We start from the raw sequence: 17,070 nt of genomic DNA, 5'->3' as shown, positions 1-17,070 counted from the left end.
TGTCACTGCCTGAACAAGACGCTGCGCAGGCGCCGTGACTTAGTTGGTTAAAGCGCCTGTCTAGTAAACAGGAGATCGTGAGTTCGAATCTACCGGTGCCTCGAGAGTCAAGACAAACGTCTCTCTAGTTTTTTTTGTTTTCGAAGTATAGTTCGAAATACTTCAGATGGTGCCACTGCCTGAACAGGACGCTGCGCAGGCGCCGTGGCCTAGTTAGTTAAAGCGCCTGTCTAGTAAACAGGAGATTGTGAGTTCTAATCTCACCGGTGCCTCGGGAGTCAAGACTAACGTCTCTCTAGTTTTTTTGTTTTCGAAGTTTATTTCGAAATACTTCTGATGGTGTCACTGCCTGAACAAGACGCTGCACAGGTGCCGTGGCTTAGTTGGTTAAAGCGCCTGTCAAGAAAACAGGAGATCGTGAGTTCAAATCTCACCGCTGCCTCGAGAGTCAAGACAAACATCTCTCTAGCTTTTTGTTTTCGAAGTTTAGTTCAAAATACTTCTGATGGTGTTACTGCCTGAACAACAGGCTGCGCAGGCGCCGTGGCTTAGTTGGTTAAAGCGCCTGTCTAGTAAATAGGAGATCTCGAGTTCGAATCTCACCGGTGCCTCGAGAGTCAAGACTAACGTCTCTCTAGTTTTTAGTTTTCGAAGTATAGTTCGAAATACTTCTGATGGTGTCACTGCCTGAACAAAACGCTGCGCAGGCGCCGTGGCTTAGTTAGTTAAAGCGCCTTTCTAGTAAACAGGAGATCGTGAGTTCGAATCTCAGCGGTGCCTCGAGAGTCAAGACAAACGTCTCTCTAGTTTTTTTGTTTTCGAAGTTTAGTTCAAAATACTTCTGATGGTGTCACTGCCTGAACAAGACGCTGCGCAGGCGCCGTGGCTTAGTTGGTTAAAGCGCCTGTGTAGTAAACAGGGGATCGTGAGTTCGTATCTCACCGGTGCCTCGAGAGTCAAGACTAACGCCTCTCTAGTTTTTTTGTTTTCGAAGTATAGTTCGAAATACTTCAGATAGTGTCACTGCCTGAACAAGATGCTGCGCAGGCGCCGTGGCTTAGTTAGTTAAAGCGCCTGTCTAGTAAACAGGAGATCGTGAGTTCGAATCTCGCCGGTGCCTCGGGAGTCAAGACTAACGTCTCTCTAGTTTTTTGTTTTCGAAGTTTAGTTCGAAATACTTCTGATGGTGTCACTGCCTGAACAAGACGCTGCACAGGTGCCGTGGCTTAGTTGGTTAAAGCGCCTGTCTAGTAAACAGGAGATCGTGAGTTCAAATATCACCGGTGCCTCGAGAGTCAAGACAAACATCTCTCTAGTTTTTTGTTTTCGAAGTTTAGTTCGAAAAACTTCTGATGGTGTCACTGCCTGAACAAGACGCTGCACAGGTGCCGTGGCTTAGTTGGTTAAAGCGCCTGTCTAGTAAACAGGAGATCGTGAGTTCAAATCTCACCGGTGCCTCGAGAGTCAAGACAAACATCTCTCTAGCTTTTTGTTTTCGAAGTTTAGTTCGAAATACTTCTGATGGTGTCACTGCCTGAACAAGACGCTGCGCAGGCGCCGTGGCTTAGTTGGTTAAAGCGCCTGTCTAGTAAACAGGAGATCGTGAGTTCGAATCTACCGGTGCCTCGAGAGTCAAGACAAACGTCTCTCTAGTTTTTTTGTTTTCGAAGTATAGTTCGAAATACTTCATATGGTGCCACTGCCTGAACAAGACGCTGCGCAGGCGCCGTGGCCTAGTTAGTTAAAGCGCCTGTGTAGTAAACAGGGGATCGTGAGTTCGAATCTCACCGGTGCCTCGAGAGTCAAGACTAACGTCTCTCTAGTTTTTTTGTTTTCGAAGTATAGTTCGAAATACTTCTGATGGTGTCACTGCCTGAACTAGACGCTGCGCAGGCGCCGTGGCTTAGTTGGTTAAAGCGCCTGTCTAGTAAACAAGAGATCGTGAGTTCGAATCTCCCGGTGCCTCGAGAGTCAAGACAAATGTCTCTCTAGTTTTTTTGTTTTCGAAGTATAGTTCGAAATACTTCAGATGGTGCCACTGCCTGAACAAGACGCTGCGCAGGCGCCGTGGCCTAGTTAGTTAAAGTGCCTGTCTAGTAAACAGGAGATTGTGAGTTCGAATCTCACCGGTGCCTCGGGAGTCAAGACTAACGTCTCTCTAGTTTTTTTTGTTTTCGAAGTTTATTTCGAAATAATTCTGATGGTATCACTGCCTGAACAAGACGCTGCACAGGTGCCGTGGCTTAGTTGGTTAAAGCGCCTGTGTAGTAAACAGGGGATCGTGAGTTCGAATCTCACCGGTGCCTCGAGAGTCAAGACTAACGTCTCTCTAGTTTTTTTGTTTTCGAAGTATAGTTCGAAATACTTCAGATAGTGTCACTGCCTGAACAAGATGCTGCGCAGGCGCCGTGGCTTAGTTGGTTAAAGCGCCTGTGTAGTAAACAGGAGATCGTGAGTTCGAATCTACCGGTGCCTCGAGAGTCAAGACTAACGTCTCTCTAGTTTTTTTTGTTTTCGAAGTTTATTTCGAAATAATTCTGATGGTATCACTGCCTGAACAAGACGCTGCACAGGTGCCGTGGCTTAGTTGGTTAAAGCGCCTGTGAAGAAAACAGGAGATCGTGAGTTCAAATCTCACCGGTGCCTCGAGAGTCAAGACAAACATCTCTCTAGCTTTTTGTTTTTGAAGTTTAGTTCGAAATACTTCTGATGGTGCCACTGCCTGAACAACAGGCTGCGCAGGCGCCCTGGCTTAGTTGGTTGAAGCGCCTGTCTAGTAAACAGGAGATCATGAGTTCGAATCTCACCGGTGCCTCGAGAGTCAAGACTAACGTCTCTCTTGTTTTTTGTTTTCGAAGTATAGTTCTAAATACTTCTGATGGTGTCACTGCCTGAACGAGACGCTGCGGGCGCCGTGGTTTAGTTAGTTAAAGCGCCTGTCTGGTAAACAGGAGATCATGAGTTCGAATCTCACAAGTGCCTCGGGAGTCAAGACTGACGTCTCTCTAGTTTTTTGTTTTCGAACATTCATGACTTTTTTGCGCAAACACGTACACGGACACAAGCAAAAGAGGCAAACAACACGGGCGCCCGTGTTGTTTGCCTCTTTTTCTTGTGTCCGTGTATGTCTTTGCGCAAAGATCGAGTACCAACTCGCCCAACTTTCAGTACTTTTGTTTTCGAAGTTTAGTTCGAAATACTTCTGATGGTGTCACTGCCTGAACAAAACGCTGCGCAGGCGCCGTGGCTTAGTTCGTTAAAGCGCCTTTCTAGTAAACTAGGAGATCGTGAGTTCGAATCTCAGTGGTGCCTCGAGAGTCAAGACAAACGTCTCTCTAGTTTTTTTGTTTTCGAAGTTTAGTTCGAAATACTTCAGATAGTGTCACTGCCTGAACAAGATGCTGCGCAGGCGCCGTGGCTTAGTTAGTTAAAGCGCCTGTCTAGTAAACAGGAGATCGTGAGTTCGAATCTCACCGGTGCCTCGGGAGTCAAGACTAACGTCTCTCTAGTTTTTTGTTTTCGAAGTTTAGTTCGAAATACTTCTGATGGTGTCACTGCCTGAACAAGACGCTGCACAGGTGCCGTGGCTTAGTTGGTTAAAGCGCCTGTCTAGTAAACAGGAGATCGTGAGTTCAAATCTCACCGGTGCCTCGAGAGTCAAGACAAACATCTCTCTAGCTTTTTGTTTTCGAAGTTTAGTTCGAAATACTTCTGATGGTGTCACTGCCTGAACAACAGGCTGCGAAAGCGCCGTGGCTTAGTTGGTTAAAGCGCCTGTCTAGTAAACAGGAGATCATGAGTTCGAATCTCACCGGTGCCGCGAGAGTCAAGACTAACCTCTCTCTAGTTTTTTGTTTTCGAAGTATAGTTCGAAATACTTCTGATGGTGTCACTGCCTGAACAAGACGCCGCAGGCGCAGGGGCTTAGTTAGTTAAAGCGCCTGTCTGGTAAACAGGAGATTGTGAGTTCGAATCTTACCGGTGCCTCGGGAGTCAAGACTGACGTCTCTCTAGTTTTTGTTTTCGAACAGTCATGACTTTTTTACGCAAACACGTACACGGACACAAGCAAAAGAGGCAAACAACACGGGCGCCCGTGTTGTTTGCCTCTTTTTCTTGTGTCCGTGTACGTCTTTGCGCAAAGAAGTCATGATCGAGTACCAACTCGCCCAACTTTCAGTACTTTTGTTTTCGAAGTTTAGTTCCAAATACTTCTGATGGTGTCACTGCCTGAACAAGACGCTGCGCAGGCGCCGTGGCTTCTCTAGTTAAAGCGCCTGTCTAATAAACAGGATATCGTGAGTTCGAATCTCACCGGTGCCTCGAGAGTCAAGACAAAACTCTCTCTAGTTTTTTTATTTTTGAAGTATAATATAAAATGCTTCTAATGGTGTCACTGCCGTAAGAAGATGCTGCGCAGTCACCGTGTCTTAATTCGTTATCTCACCTGTCTAGTAAGCAGGAGATAGTGAGCTCAAATCTCATCGGTACCTCGAGAAACAAGACAAATTTCTCTAATTTTTTGTTTTCGAAGTATAGTTCGAAATACTTCTAATGGTGTCACTGCCTCAACGAGACGCCACGCAGGCGCCATGGCTTAGTTGGTTAAAGCGCCTGGCTAGTGAACAAGAGATCGTGAGTTCGAATCTCACCGGTGCCTCGAGAGTCAAGACAAACGTCTTTCTAGTTTTTTGATTTCGAAGTTTAGTTCGAAATACTTCTGATGGTGTCACTGCCTGAGCATGACGCTGCGCAGGCGCCGTGGCTAAGTTGGTTAAAGCGCCTGTCTAGTAAACAGGAGATAATGAGTTCGAATCTCAGCGGTGCCTCGAGAGCCAAGACAAACGTCTCTCTAGTTTTTTTTGTTTTCGAAGTTTAGTTCGAAATACTTCTGATGGTGTCACTGCCTGAACAAGACGCTGCGCAGGCGCCGTGGCTTAGTTGGTTAAAACGCCTGTCTAGTAAACAGGAGATCGTGTGTTCGAATCTACCGGTGCCTCGAGAGTCAAGACAAACGTCTCTCTAGTTTTTTTGTTTTCGAAGTATAGTTCGAAATACTTCAGATGGTGCCACTGCCTGAACAAGACGCTGCGCAGGCGCCGTGGCCTAGTTAGTTAAAGCGCCTGTCTAGTAAGCAGGATATTGTGAGTTCGAATCTCACCGGTGCCTCGGGAGTCAAGACTAACGTCTCTATAGTTTTTTTGTTTTCGAAGTTTATTTCGAAATACTTCTGATGGTGTCACTGCCTGAACAAGACGCTGCACAGGTGCCGTGGCTTAGTTGGTTAAAGCGCCTGTCAAGAAAACAGGAGATCGTGAGTTCAAATCTCACCGGTGCCTCGGGAGTCAAGACAAACATCTCTCTAGCTTTTTGTTTTCGAAGTTTAGTTCGAAATACTTCTGATGGTGTCACTGCCTGAACAACAGGCTGCGCAGGCGCCGTGGCTTAGTTGGTTAAAGCGCCTGTCTAGTAAACAGGAGATCATGAGTTCGAATCTCACCGGTGCCTCGAGAGTCAAGACTAACGTCTCTCTAGTTTTTTGTTTTCGAAGTATAGTTCGAAATACTTCTGATGGTGTCACTGCCTGAACGAGACGCTGCGGGCGCCGTGGCTTAGTTAGTTAAAGCGCCTGTCTGGTAATCAGGAGATCGTGAGTTCGAATCTCACCATTGCCTCGGGAGTCAAGACTGACGTCTCTCTAGTTTATTGTTTTCGAACATTCATGACTTTTTTGCGCAAACACGTACACGGACACAAGCAAAAGAGGCAAACAACACGGGCGCCCGTGTTGTTTGCCTCTTTTTCTTGTGTCCGTGTACGTCTTTGCGCAAAGATCGAGTACCAACTCGCCCAACTTTCAGTACTTTTCTTTTCGAAGTTTAGTTCGAAATACTTCTGATGGTGTCACTGCCTGAACAAAACGCTGCGCAGGCGCCGTGGCTTAGTTACTTAAAGCGCCTTTCTAGTAAACAGGAGATCGTGAGTTCGAATCTCAGCGGTGCCTCGAGAGTCAAGACAAACGTCTCTCTAGTTTTTTTGTTTTCGAAGTATAGTTCGAAATACTTCAGATAGTGTCACTGCCTGAACAAGATGCTGCGCAGGCGCCGTGGCTTAGTTAGTTAAAGCGCCTGTCTAGTAAACAGGAGATCATGAGTTCGAATCTCACCGGTGCCTCGGGAATCAAGACTAACATCTCTCTAGTTTTTTGTTTTCGAAGTTTAGTTCGAAATACTTCTGATGGTGTCACTGCCTGAACAAGACGCTGCGCAGGCGCCGTGGCTTAGTCGGTTAAAGCGCCTGTCAAGAAAACAGGAGATCGTGAGTTCAAATCTCACCGGTGCCTCGAGAGTCAAGACAAACATCTCTCTAGCTTTTTGTTTTCGAAGTTTAGTTCGAAATACTTCTGATGGTGTCACTGCCTGAACAAGACGCTGCGCAGGCGCCGTGGCTTAGTTGGTTAAAGCGCCTGTCTAGTAAACAGGAGATCCTGAGTTCGAATCTACCGGTGCCTCGAGAGTCAAGACAAACGTCTCTCTAGTTTTTTTGTTTTCGAAGTTTAGTTCGAAAAACTTCTGATGGTGTCACTGCCTGAACAAGACGCTGCACAGGTGCCGTGGCTTAGTTGGTTAAAGCGCCTGTCTAGTAAACAGGAGATCGTGAGTTCAAATCTCACCGGTGCCTCGAGACTCAAGACAAACATCTCTCTAGCTTTTTGTTTTCGAAGTTTAGTTCGAAATACTTCTGATGGTGTCACTGCCTGAACAAGACGCTGCGCAGGCGCCGTGGCTTAGTTGGTTAAAGCGCCTGTCTAGTAAACAGGAGATCGTGAGTTCGAATCTACCGGTGCCTCGAGAGTCAAGACAAACGTCTCTCTAGTTTTTTTGTTTTCGAAGTATAGTTCGAAATACTTCAGATGATGCCACTGCCTTAACAAGACGCTGCGCAGGCGCCGTGGCTTAGTTGGTTAAAGCGCCTGTCAAGAAAACAGGAGATCGTGAGTTCAAATCTCACCGGTGCCTCGAGAGTCAAGACAAACATCTCTCTAGCTTTTTGTTTTTGAAGTTTAGTTCGAAATACTTCTGATGGTGTCACTGCCTGAACAACAGGCTGCGCAGGCGCCGTGGCTTAGTTGGTTGAAGCGCCTGTCTAGTAAACAGGAGATCATGAGTTCGAATCTCACCGGTGCCTCGAGAGTCAAGACTAACGTCTCTCTAGTTTTTTGTTTTCGAAGTATAGTTCGAAATACTTCTGATGGTGTCACTGCCTGAACGAGACGCTGCGGGCGCCGTGGCTTAGTTAGTTAAAGCGCCTGTCTGGTAAACAGGAGATCGTGAGTTCGAATCTCACCAGTGCGTCGGGAGTCAAGACTGACGTCTCTCTAGTTTTTTGTTTTCGAAGTTTAGTTCGAAATACTTCTGATGGTGTCACTGCCTGAACAAGACGCTGCGCAGGCGCCGTGGCTTCTTTAGTTAAAGCGCCTGTCTAGTAAACAGGAGATCGTGAGTTCGAATCTCACCGGTGCCTCGAGAGTCAAGACAAAATTCTCTCTAGTTTTTTTGTTTTCGAAGTTTAGTTCGAAATACTTCTGATGGTGTCACTGCCTGAATAAGACGCTGCGCAGGCGCCGTGGCTTAGTTGGTTAAAGCGCCTGTCTAGTAAACAGGAGATCGTGAGTTCGAATCTACCGGTGCCTCGAGAGTCAAGACAAACGTCTCTCTAGTTTTTTTGTTTTCGAAGTATAGTTCGAAATACTTCAGATGGTGCCACGGCCTGAACAAGACGCTGCGCAGGCGCCGTGGCCTAGTTAGTTAAAGCGCCTGTCTAGTAAACAGGAGATTGTGAGTTCGAATCTCACCGGTGCCTCGGGAGTCAAGAACGTCTCTCTAGTTTTTTTGTTTATTTCGAAATACTTCTGATGGTGTCACTGCCTGAACAAGACGTTGCACAGGTGCCATGGCTTAGTTGGTTAAAGCGCCTGTCAAGAAAACAGGAGATCGTGAGTTCAAATCTCACCGGTGCCTCGAGAGTCAAGACTGACGTCTCTCTAGTTTTTTGTTTTCGAACATTCATGACTTTTTTGCGCAAACACGTACACGGGCACAAGCAAAAGAGGCAAACAACACGGGCGCCCGTGTTGTTTGCCTCTTTTTCTTGTGTCCGTGTACGTCTTTGCGCAAAGATCGATTACCAACTCGCCCAACATTCAGTACTTTTGTTTTCGAAGTTTATTTCGAAATACTTCTGATGGTGTCACTGCCTGAACAAAACGCTGCGCAGGCGCCGTGGCTTAGTTAGTTAAAGCGCCTTTCTAGTAAACAGGAGATCGTGAGTTCGAATCTCAGAGGTGCCTCGAGAGTCAAGACAAACGTCTCTCTAGTTTTTTTTGTTTTCGAAGTTTAGTTCGAAATACTTCTGACGGTGTCACTGCCTGAACAAGACGCTGCGCAGGCGCCGTGGCTTAGTTGGTTAAAGCGCCTGCTTAGTAAACAGGGGATCGTGAGTTCGAATCTCACCGGTGCCTCGAGAGTCAAGACTAACGTCTCTCTAGTTTTTTTGTTTTCGAAGTATAGTTCGAAATACTTCAGATAGTGTCACTGCCTGAACAAGATGCTGCGCAGGCGCCGTGGCTTAGTTAGTTAAAGCGCCTGTCTAGTAAACAGGAGATTGTGAGTTCGAATCTCACCGGTGCCTCGGGAGTCAAGACTAACGTCTCTCTAGTTTTTTGTTTTCGAAGTTTAGTTCCAAATACTTCTGATGGTGTCACTGCCTGAACAAGACGCTGCGCAGGCGCCGTGGCTTCTCTAGTTAAAGCGCCTGTCTAGTAAACAGGAGATCGTGAGTTCGAATCTCACCGGTGCCTCGAGAGTCAAGACAAAACTCTCTCTAGTTTTTTTGTTTTTGAAGTATATTATAAAATGCTTCTAATGGTGTCACTGCCTGAAGAAGATGCTGCGCAGTCACCGTGTCTTAGTTCGTTATCTCACCTGTCTAGTAAACAGGAGATAGTGAGCTCGAATCTCATCTGTACCTCTAGAAACAAGACAAATTTCTCTAATTTTTTGTTTTCGAAGTATAGTTCGAAATACTTCTAATGATGTCACTGCCTCAACGAGACGCCACGTAGGCGCCATGGCTTAGTTGGTTAAAGCGCCTGGCTAGTAAACAAGAGATCGTGAGTTTCAATCTCACCGGTGCTTCGAGAGTAAAGACAAACGTCTCTCTAGTTTTTTGTTTTCGAAGTTTAGTTCGAAATACTTCTGATGGTGTCACTGCCTGAACAAGACGCTGCGCAGGCGCCGTGGCTTTTTTAGTTAAAGCGCCTGTCTAGTAAACAGGAGATCGTGAGTTCGAATCTCACCGGTGCCTCGAGAGTCAAGACAAAACTCTCTCTAGTTTTTTTGTTTTCGAAGTTTAGTTCGAAATACTTCTGATGGTGTCACTGCCTGAATAAGACGCTGCGCAGGCGCCGTGGCTTAGTTGGTTAAAGCGCCTGTCTAGTAAACAGGAGATCGTGAGTTCGAATCTACCGGTGCCTCGAGAGTCAAGACAAACGTCTCTCTAGTTTTTTTGTTTTCGAAGTATAGTTCGAAATACTTCAGATGGTGCCACGGCCTGAACAAGACGCTGCGCAGGCGCCGTGGCCTAGTTAGTTAAAGCGCCTGTCTAGTAAACAGGAGATTGTGAGTTCAAATCTCACCGGTGCCTCGGGAGTCAAGACTAACGTCTCTCTAGTTTTTTTGTTTTCGAAGTTTATTTCGAAATACTTCTGATGGTGTCACTGCCTGAACAAGACGTTGCACAGGTGCCATGGCTTAGTTGGTTAAAGCGCCTGTCAAGAAAACAGGAGATCGTGAGTTCAAATCTCACCGGTGCCTCGAGAGTCAAGACTGACGTCTCTCTAGTTTTTTGTTTTCGAACATTTATGACTTTTTTGCGCAAACACGTACACGGGCACAAGCAAAAGAGGCAAACAACACGGGCGCCCGTGTTGTTAGCCTCTTTTTCTTGTGTCCGTGTACGTCTTTGCGCAAAGATCGATTACCAACTCGCCCAACTTTCAGTACTTTTGTTTTCGAAGTTTATTTCGAAATACTTCTGATGGTGTCACTGCCTGAACAAAACGCTGCGCAGGCGCCCTTGGCTTAGTTAGTTAAAGCGCCTGTCTAGTAAGCAGGATATTGTGAGTTCGAATCTCACCGGTGCCTCGGGAGTCAAGACTAACGTCTCTATAGTTTTTTTGTTTTCGAAGTTTATTTCGAAATACTTCTGATGGTGTCACTGCCTGAACAAGACGCTGCACAGGTGCCGTGGCTTAGTTGGTTAAAGCGCCTGTCAAGAAAACAGGAGATCGTGAGTTCAAATCTCACCGGTGCCTCGGGAGTCAAGACAAACATCTCTCTAGCTTTTTGTTTTCGAAGTTTAGTTCGAAATACTTCTGATGGTGTCACTGCCTGAACAACAGGCTGCGCAGGCGCCGTGGCTTAGTTGGTTAAAGCGCCTGTCTAGTAAACAGGAGATCATGAGTTCGAATCTCACTGGTGCCTCGAGAGTCAAGACTAACGTCTCTCTAGTTTTTTGTTTTCGAAGTATAGTTCGAAATACTTCTGATGGTGTCACTGCCTGAACGAGACGCTGCGGGCGCCGTGGCTTAGTTAGTTAAAGCGCCTGTCTGGTAATCAGGAGATCGTGAGTTCGAATCTCACCAGTGCCTCGGGAGTCGAGACTGACGTCTCTCTAGTTTTTTGTTTTCGAACATTCATGACTTTTTTGCGCAAACACGTACACGGACACAAGCAAAAGAGGCAAACAACACGGGCGCCCGTGTTGTTTGCCTCTTTTTCTTGTGTCCGTGTACGTCTTTGCGCAAAGATCGAGTACCAACTCGCCCAACTTTCAGTACTTTTCTTTTCGAAGTTTAGTTCGAAATACTTCTGATGGTGTCACTGCCTGAACAAAACGCTGCGCAGGCGCCGTGGCTTAGTTACTTAAAGCGCCTTTCTAGTAAACAGGAGATCGTGAGTTCGAATCTCAGCGGTGCCTCGAGAGTCAAGACAAACGTCTCTCTAGTTTTTTTGTTTTCGAAGTATAGTTCGAAATACTTCTGATGGTGTCACTGCCTGAACAAGACGCTGCAGGCGCAGTGGCTTAGTTAGTTAAAGCGCCTGTCTGGTAAACAGGAGATCGTGAGTTCGAATCTTACCGGTGCCTCGGGAGTCAAGACTGACGTCTCTCTAGTTTTTGTTTTCGAACAGTCATGACTTTTTTACGCAAACACGTACACGGACACAATAATAGAGGCAAACAACACGGGCGCCCGTGTTGTTTGCCTCTTTTTCTTGTGTCCGTGTACGTCTTTGCGCAAAGAAGTAATGATCGAGTACCAACTCGCCCAACTTTCAGTACTTTTGTTTTCGAAGTTTAGTTCCAAATACTTCTGATGGTGTCACTGCCTGAACAAGACGCTGCGCAGGCGCCGTGGCTTCTCTAGTTAAAGCGCCTGTCTAGTAAACAGGAGATCGTGAGTTCGAATCTCACCGGTGCCTCGAGAGTCAAGACAAAATTCTCTCTAGTTTTTTTATTTTTGAAGTATAATATAAAATGCTTCTAATGGTGTCACTGCCGTAAGAAGATGCTGCGCAGTGACCGTGTCTTAATTCGTTATCTCACCTGTCTAGTAAGCAGGAGATAGTGAGCTCAAATCTCATCGGTACCTCGAGAAACAAGACAAATTTCTGTAATTTTTTGTTTTCGAAGTATAGTTCGAAATACTTCTAATGGTGTCACTGCCTCAACTAGACGCCACGCAGGCGCCATGGCTTAGTTGGTTAAAGCGCCTGGCTAGTAAACAAGAGATCGTGAGTTCGAATCTCACCGGTGCTTCGAGAGTAAAGACAAACGTCTCTCTAGTTTTTTGTTTTCGAAGTTTAGTTCGAAATACTTCTGATGGTGTCACTGCCTGAACAAGACGCTGCGCAGGCGCCGTGGCTTCTTTAGTTAAAGCGCCTGTCTAGTAAACAGGAGATCGTGAGTTGGAATCTCACCGGTTCCTCGAGAGTCAAGACAAACGTCTTTCTAGTTTTTTGATTTCGAAGTTTAGTTCGAAATACTTCTGATGGTGTCACTGCCTGAGCATGACGCTGCGCAGGCGCCGTGGCTAAGTTGGTTAAAGCGCCTGTCTAGTAAACAGGAGATTATGAGTTCGAATCTCAGCGGTGCCTCGAGAGCCAAGACAAACGTCTCTCTAGTTTTTTTGTTTTCGAAGTTTAGTTCGAAATACTTCTGATGGTGTCACTGCCTGAACAAGACGCTGCGCAGGCGCCGTGGCTTAGTTGGTTAAAGCGCCTGTCTAGTAAACAGGAGATCGTGTGTTCGAATCTACCGGTGCCTCGAGAGTCAAGACAAACGTCTCTCTAGTTTTTTTGTTTTCGAAGTATAGTTCGAAATACTTCAGATAGTGTCACTGCCTGAACAAGATGCTGCGCAGGCGCCGTGGCTTAGTTAGTTAAAGCGCCTGTCTAGTAAACAGGAGATCGTGAGTTCGAATCTCACCGGTGCCTCGGGAGTCAAGACTAACGTCTCTCTAGTTTTTTGTTTTCGAAGTTTAGTTCCAAATACTTCTGATGGTGTCACTGCCTGAACAAGACGCTGCGCAGGCGCCGTGGCTTCTCTAGTTAAAGCGCCTGTCTAGTAAACAGGAGATCGTGAGTTCGAATCTCACCGGTGCCTCGAGAGTCAAGACAAAACTCTCTCTAGTTTTTTTGTTTTTGAAGTATAATATAAAATGCTTCTAATGGTGTCACTGCCTGAAGAAGATGCTGCGCAGTCACCGTGTCTTAGTTCGTTATCTCACCTGTCTAGTAAACAGGAGATAGTGAGCTTGAATCTCATCTGTACCTCGAGAAACAAGACAAATTTCTCTAATTTTTTGTTTTCGAAGTATAGTTCGAAATACTTCTAATGATGTCACTGCCTCAACGAGACGCCACGCAGGCGCCATGGCTTAGTTGGTTAAAGCGCCTGGCTAGTAAACAAGAGATCGTGAGTTCGAATCTCACCGGTGCTTCGAGAGTAAAGACAAACGTCTCTCTAGTTTTTTTGTTTTCGAAGTTTAGTTCGAAATACTTCTGATGGTGTCACTGCCTGAACAAGACGCTGCGCAGGCGCCGTGGCTTCTTTAGTTAAAGCGCCTGTCAAGAAAACAGGAGATTGTGAGTTCAAATCTCACCGGTGCCTCGAGAGTCAAGACAAACATCTCTCTAGCTTTTTGTTTTTGAAGTTTAGTTCGAAATACTTCTGATGGTGTCACTGCCTGAACAACAGGCTGCGCAGGCGCCGTGGCTTAGTTGGTTGAAGCGCCTGTCTAGTAAACAGGAGATCATGAGTTCGAATCTCACCGGTGCCTCGAGAGTCAAGACTAACGTCTCTCTAGTTTTTTGTTTTCGAAGTATAGTTCGAAATACTTCTGATTGTGTCACTGCCTGAACGAGACGCTGCGGGCGCCGTGGCTTAGTTAGTTAAAGCGCCTGTCTGGTAAACAGGAGATCGTGAGTTCGAATCTCACCAATGCCTCGGGAGTCAAGACTGACGTCTCTCTAGTTTTTTGTTTTCGAACATTCATGACTTTTTTGCGCAAACACGTACACGGACACAAGCAAAAGAGGCAAACAACACGGGCGCCCGTGTTGTTTGCCTCTTTTTCTTGTGTCCGTGTACGTCTTTATGCAAAGATCGAGTACCAACTCGCCCAACTTTCAGTACTTTTGTTTTTGGAAGTTTAGTTCGAAATACTTCTGATGGTGTCACTGCCTGAACAAAACGCTGCGCAGGCGCCGTGGCTTAGTTAGTTAAAGCGCCTTTCTAGTAAACAGGAGATCGTGAGTTCGAATCTCAGCGGTGCCTCGAGAGTCAAGACAAACGTCTCTCTAGTTTTTCTTTTTCGAAGTTTAGTTCGAAATACTTCTGATGGTGTCACTGCCTGAACAAGACGCTGCGCAGGCGCCGTGGCTTAGTTGGTTAAAGCGCCTGTGTAGTAAACAGGGGATCGTGAGTTCGAATCTCACCGGTGCCTCGAGAGTCAAGACTAACGTCTCTCTAGTTTTTTTGTTTTCGAAGTATAGTTCGAAATACTTCAGATAGTGTCACTGCCTGAACAAGATGCTGCGCAGGCGCCGTGGCTTAGTTGGTTAAAGCGCCTGTCTAGTAAACAGGAGATCGTGAGTTCGAATCTACCGGTGCCTCGAGAGTCAAGACAAACGTCTCTCTAGTTTCTTTGTTTTCGAAGTTTAGTTCGAAATACTTCTGATGGTGTCACTGCCTGAACAAGACGCTGCGCAGGCGCCGTGGCTTAGTTGGTTAAAGCGCCTGTCTAGTAAACAAGAGATCGTGAGTTCGAATCTCCCGGTGCCTCGAGAGTCAAGACAAATGTCTCTCTAGTTTTTTTTGTTTTCGAAGTATAGTTAGAAATACTTCAGATGGTGCCACTGCCTGAACCAGACGCTGCGCAGCCGCCGTGGCCTAGTTACTTAAAGCGCCTGTCTAGTAAACAGGAAATTGTGAGTTCAAATCTCACCGGTGCCTCGGGAGTCAAGACTAACGTCTCTCTAGTTTTTTTTGTTTTCGAAGTTTATTTCGAAATAATTCTGATGGTATCACTGCCTGAACAAGACGCTGCACAGGTGCCGTGGCTTAGTTGGTTAAAGCGCCTGTGAAGAAAACAGGAGATCGTGAGTTCAAATCTCACCGGTGCCTCGAGAGTCAAGACAAACATCTCTCTAGCTTTTTGTTTTTGAAGTTTAGTTCGAAATACTTCTGATGGTGTCACTGCCTGAACAACAGGCTGCGCAGGCGCCCTGGCTTAGTTGGTTGAAGCGCCTGTCTAGTAAACAGGAGATCATGAGTTCGAATCTCACCGGTGCCTCGAGAGTCAAGACTAACGTCTCTCTTGTTTTTTGTTTTCGAAGTATAGTTCTAAATACTTCTGATGGTGTCACTGCCTGAACGAGACGCTGCGGGCGCCGTGGTTTAGTTAGTTAAAGCGCCTGTCTGGTAAACAGGAGATCGTGAGTTCGAATCTCACAAGTGCCTCGGGAGTCAAGACTGACGTCTCTCTAGTTTTTTGTTTTCGAACATTCATGACTTTTTTGCGCAAACACGTACACGGACACAAGCAAAAGAGGCAAACAACACGGGCGCCCGTGTTGTTTGCCTCTTTTTCTTGTGTCCGTGTATGTCTTTGCGCAAAGATCGAGTACCAACTCGCCCAACTTTCAGTACTTATGTTTTCGAAGTTTAGTTCGAAATACTTCTGATGGTGTCACTGCCTGAACAAAACGCTGCGCAGGCGCCGTGGCTTAGTTCGTTAAAGCGCCTTTCTAGTAAACTAGGAGATCGTGAGTTCGAATCTCAGCGGTGCCTCGAGAGTCAAGACAAACGTCTCTCTAGTTTTTTTGTTTTCGAAGTTTAGTTCGAAATACTTCAGATAGTGTCACTGCCTGAACAAGATGCTGCGCAGGCGCCGTGGCTTAGTTAGTTAAAGCGCCTGTCTAGTAAACAGGAGATCGTGAGTTCGAATCTCACCGGTGCCTCGGGAGTCAAGACTAACGTCTCTCTAGTTTTTTGTTTTCGAAGTTTAGTTCGAAATACTTCTGATGGTGTCACTGCCTGAACAAGACGCTGCACAGGTGCCGTGGCTTAGTTGGTTAAAGCGCCTGTCTAGTAAACAGGAGATCGTGAGTTCAAATCTCACCGGTGCCTCGAGAGTCAAGACAAACATCTCTCTAGCTTTTTGTTTTCGAAGTTTAGTTCGAAATACTTCTGATGGTGTCACTGCCTGAACAACAGGCTGCGAAAGCGCCGTGGCTTAGTTGGTTAAAGCGCCTGTCTAGTAAACAGGAGATCATGAGTTCGAATCTCACCGGTGCCGCGAGAGTCAAGACTAACCTCTCTCTAGTTTTTTGTTTTCGAAGTATAGTTCGAAATACTTCTGATGGTGTCACTGCCTGAACAAGACGCCGCAGGCGCAGGGGCTTAGTTAGTTAAAGCGCCTGTCTGGTAAACAGGAGATTGTGAGTTCGAATCTTACCGGTGCCTCGGGAGTCAAGACTGACGTCTCTCTAGTTTTTGTTTTCGAACAGTCATGACTTTTTTACGCAAACACGTACACGGACACAAGCAAAAGAGGCAAACAACACGGGCGCCCGTGTTGTTTGCCTCTTTTTCTTGTGTCCGTGTACGTCTTTGCGCAAAGAAGTCATGATCGAGTACCAACTCGCCCAACTTTCAGTACTTTTGTTTTCGAAGTTTAGTTCCAAATACTTCTGATGATGTCACTGCCTGAACAAGACGCTGCGCAGGCGCCGTGGCTTCTCTAGTTAAAGCGCCTGTCTAGTAAACAGGAGATCGTGAGTTCGAATCTCACCGGTGCCTCGAGAGTCAAGACAAAACTCTCTCTAGTTTTTTTATTTTTGAAGTATAATATAAAATGCTTCTAATGGTGTCACTGCCGTAAGAAGATGCTGCGCAGTCACCGTGTCTTAATTCGTTATCTCACCTGTCTAGTAAGCAGGAGATAGTGAGCTCAAATCTCATCGGTACCTCGAGAAACAAGACAAATTTCTCTAATTTTTTGTTTTCGAAGTATAGTTCGAAATACTTCTAATGGTGTCACTGCCTCAACGAGACGCCACGCAGGCGCCATGGCTTAGTTGGTTAAAGCGCCTGGCTAGTGAACAAGAGATCGTGAGTTCGAATCTCACCGGTGCCTCGAGAGTCAAGACAAACGTCTTTCTAGTTTTTTGATTTCGAAGTTTAGTTTGAAATACTTCTGATGGTGTCACTGCCTGAGCATGACGCTGCGCAGGCGCCGTGGCTAAGTTGGTTAAAGCGCCTGTCTAGTAAACAGGAGATAATGAGTTCGAATCTCAGCGGTGCCTCGAGAGCCAAGACAAACGTCTCTCGAGTTTTTTTTGTTTTCGAAGTTTAGTTCGAAATACTTCTGATGGTGTCACTGCCTGAACAAGACGCTGCGCAGGCGCCGTGGCTTAGTTGGTTAAAACGCCTGTCTAGTAAACA

General features: G+C 46.2%; 27 non-coding genes across 27 annotated transcripts; all 27 read left to right on the top strand.

The window, feature by feature from the left end:
• The first annotated feature begins 368 nt into the window (after positions 1 to 368).
• TRNAS-AGA (transfer RNA serine (anticodon AGA)) lies at positions 369 to 442 on the top strand. Its single transcript has one exon. It is a non-coding gene; the product is annotated as a tRNA-Ser (tRNA).
• A 604-nt stretch (positions 443 to 1,046) lies between these two features.
• On the top strand, positions 1,047 to 1,120 carry TRNAT-AGU (transfer RNA threonine (anticodon AGU)). Its single transcript has one exon. It is a non-coding gene; the product is annotated as a tRNA-Thr (tRNA).
• Positions 1,121 to 1,384: 264 nt separating this feature from the next.
• Positions 1,385 to 1,458, top strand: TRNAT-AGU (transfer RNA threonine (anticodon AGU)). The gene has a single exon. It is a non-coding gene; the product is annotated as a tRNA-Thr (tRNA).
• A 1,950-nt stretch (positions 1,459 to 3,408) lies between these two features.
• TRNAT-AGU (transfer RNA threonine (anticodon AGU)) lies at positions 3,409 to 3,482 on the top strand. Its single transcript has one exon. It is a non-coding gene; the product is annotated as a tRNA-Thr (tRNA).
• Positions 3,483 to 3,577: 95 nt separating this feature from the next.
• On the top strand, positions 3,578 to 3,651 carry TRNAT-AGU (transfer RNA threonine (anticodon AGU)). Its single transcript has one exon. It is a non-coding gene; the product is annotated as a tRNA-Thr (tRNA).
• Positions 3,652 to 3,746: 95 nt separating this feature from the next.
• Positions 3,747 to 3,820, top strand: TRNAT-AGU (transfer RNA threonine (anticodon AGU)). The gene has a single exon. It is a non-coding gene; the product is annotated as a tRNA-Thr (tRNA).
• A 1,445-nt stretch (positions 3,821 to 5,265) lies between these two features.
• On the top strand, positions 5,266 to 5,339 carry TRNAS-AGA (transfer RNA serine (anticodon AGA)). Its single transcript has one exon. It is a non-coding gene; the product is annotated as a tRNA-Ser (tRNA).
• A 95-nt stretch (positions 5,340 to 5,434) lies between these two features.
• TRNAT-AGU (transfer RNA threonine (anticodon AGU)) lies at positions 5,435 to 5,508 on the top strand. Its single transcript has one exon. It is a non-coding gene; the product is annotated as a tRNA-Thr (tRNA).
• A 761-nt stretch (positions 5,509 to 6,269) lies between these two features.
• TRNAS-AGA (transfer RNA serine (anticodon AGA)) lies at positions 6,270 to 6,343 on the top strand. Its single transcript has one exon. It is a non-coding gene; the product is annotated as a tRNA-Ser (tRNA).
• Positions 6,344 to 6,607: 264 nt separating this feature from the next.
• Positions 6,608 to 6,681, top strand: TRNAT-AGU (transfer RNA threonine (anticodon AGU)). Its single transcript has one exon. It is a non-coding gene; the product is annotated as a tRNA-Thr (tRNA).
• Positions 6,682 to 6,945: 264 nt separating this feature from the next.
• Positions 6,946 to 7,019, top strand: TRNAS-AGA (transfer RNA serine (anticodon AGA)). Its single transcript has one exon. It is a non-coding gene; the product is annotated as a tRNA-Ser (tRNA).
• Positions 7,020 to 7,281: 262 nt separating this feature from the next.
• TRNAT-GGU (transfer RNA threonine (anticodon GGU)) lies at positions 7,282 to 7,357 on the top strand. Its single transcript has one exon. It is a non-coding gene; the product is annotated as a tRNA-Thr (tRNA).
• A 590-nt stretch (positions 7,358 to 7,947) lies between these two features.
• On the top strand, positions 7,948 to 8,021 carry TRNAS-AGA (transfer RNA serine (anticodon AGA)). Its single transcript has one exon. It is a non-coding gene; the product is annotated as a tRNA-Ser (tRNA).
• A 426-nt stretch (positions 8,022 to 8,447) lies between these two features.
• Positions 8,448 to 8,521, top strand: TRNAT-AGU (transfer RNA threonine (anticodon AGU)). The gene has a single exon. It is a non-coding gene; the product is annotated as a tRNA-Thr (tRNA).
• A 96-nt stretch (positions 8,522 to 8,617) lies between these two features.
• Positions 8,618 to 8,691, top strand: TRNAT-AGU (transfer RNA threonine (anticodon AGU)). Its single transcript has one exon. It is a non-coding gene; the product is annotated as a tRNA-Thr (tRNA).
• A 1,110-nt stretch (positions 8,692 to 9,801) lies between these two features.
• On the top strand, positions 9,802 to 9,875 carry TRNAS-AGA (transfer RNA serine (anticodon AGA)). The gene has a single exon. It is a non-coding gene; the product is annotated as a tRNA-Ser (tRNA).
• A 426-nt stretch (positions 9,876 to 10,301) lies between these two features.
• Positions 10,302 to 10,375, top strand: TRNAS-AGA (transfer RNA serine (anticodon AGA)). Its single transcript has one exon. It is a non-coding gene; the product is annotated as a tRNA-Ser (tRNA).
• A 95-nt stretch (positions 10,376 to 10,470) lies between these two features.
• On the top strand, positions 10,471 to 10,544 carry TRNAT-AGU (transfer RNA threonine (anticodon AGU)). The gene has a single exon. It is a non-coding gene; the product is annotated as a tRNA-Thr (tRNA).
• A 93-nt stretch (positions 10,545 to 10,637) lies between these two features.
• On the top strand, positions 10,638 to 10,711 carry TRNAT-GGU (transfer RNA threonine (anticodon GGU)). The gene has a single exon. It is a non-coding gene; the product is annotated as a tRNA-Thr (tRNA).
• Positions 10,712 to 11,134: 423 nt separating this feature from the next.
• Positions 11,135 to 11,208, top strand: TRNAT-GGU (transfer RNA threonine (anticodon GGU)). Its single transcript has one exon. It is a non-coding gene; the product is annotated as a tRNA-Thr (tRNA).
• A 936-nt stretch (positions 11,209 to 12,144) lies between these two features.
• On the top strand, positions 12,145 to 12,218 carry TRNAT-AGU (transfer RNA threonine (anticodon AGU)). Its single transcript has one exon. It is a non-coding gene; the product is annotated as a tRNA-Thr (tRNA).
• Positions 12,219 to 12,483: 265 nt separating this feature from the next.
• TRNAT-AGU (transfer RNA threonine (anticodon AGU)) lies at positions 12,484 to 12,557 on the top strand. The gene has a single exon. It is a non-coding gene; the product is annotated as a tRNA-Thr (tRNA).
• A 938-nt stretch (positions 12,558 to 13,495) lies between these two features.
• TRNAT-GGU (transfer RNA threonine (anticodon GGU)) lies at positions 13,496 to 13,569 on the top strand. Its single transcript has one exon. It is a non-coding gene; the product is annotated as a tRNA-Thr (tRNA).
• A 425-nt stretch (positions 13,570 to 13,994) lies between these two features.
• On the top strand, positions 13,995 to 14,068 carry TRNAT-AGU (transfer RNA threonine (anticodon AGU)). The gene has a single exon. It is a non-coding gene; the product is annotated as a tRNA-Thr (tRNA).
• Positions 14,069 to 15,510: 1,442 nt separating this feature from the next.
• Positions 15,511 to 15,584, top strand: TRNAT-AGU (transfer RNA threonine (anticodon AGU)). The gene has a single exon. It is a non-coding gene; the product is annotated as a tRNA-Thr (tRNA).
• Positions 15,585 to 15,679: 95 nt separating this feature from the next.
• TRNAT-AGU (transfer RNA threonine (anticodon AGU)) lies at positions 15,680 to 15,753 on the top strand. The gene has a single exon. It is a non-coding gene; the product is annotated as a tRNA-Thr (tRNA).
• Positions 15,754 to 15,848: 95 nt separating this feature from the next.
• On the top strand, positions 15,849 to 15,922 carry TRNAT-AGU (transfer RNA threonine (anticodon AGU)). Its single transcript has one exon. It is a non-coding gene; the product is annotated as a tRNA-Thr (tRNA).
• The last annotated feature ends 1,148 nt before the right edge of the window (positions 15,923 to 17,070 follow it).

Source organism: Rhipicephalus microplus, unplaced genomic scaffold (assembly GCF_043290135.1).
Source record: "Rhipicephalus microplus isolate Deutch F79 unplaced genomic scaffold, USDA_Rmic scaffold_62, whole genome shotgun sequence".
NCBI classification, from domain to species: domain Eukaryota; kingdom Metazoa; phylum Arthropoda; class Arachnida; order Ixodida; family Ixodidae; genus Rhipicephalus; species Rhipicephalus microplus.
The sequence above is the reverse complement of the archived record's forward strand: the minus strand, read 5'-3'. Positions and strand labels throughout refer to the sequence as shown.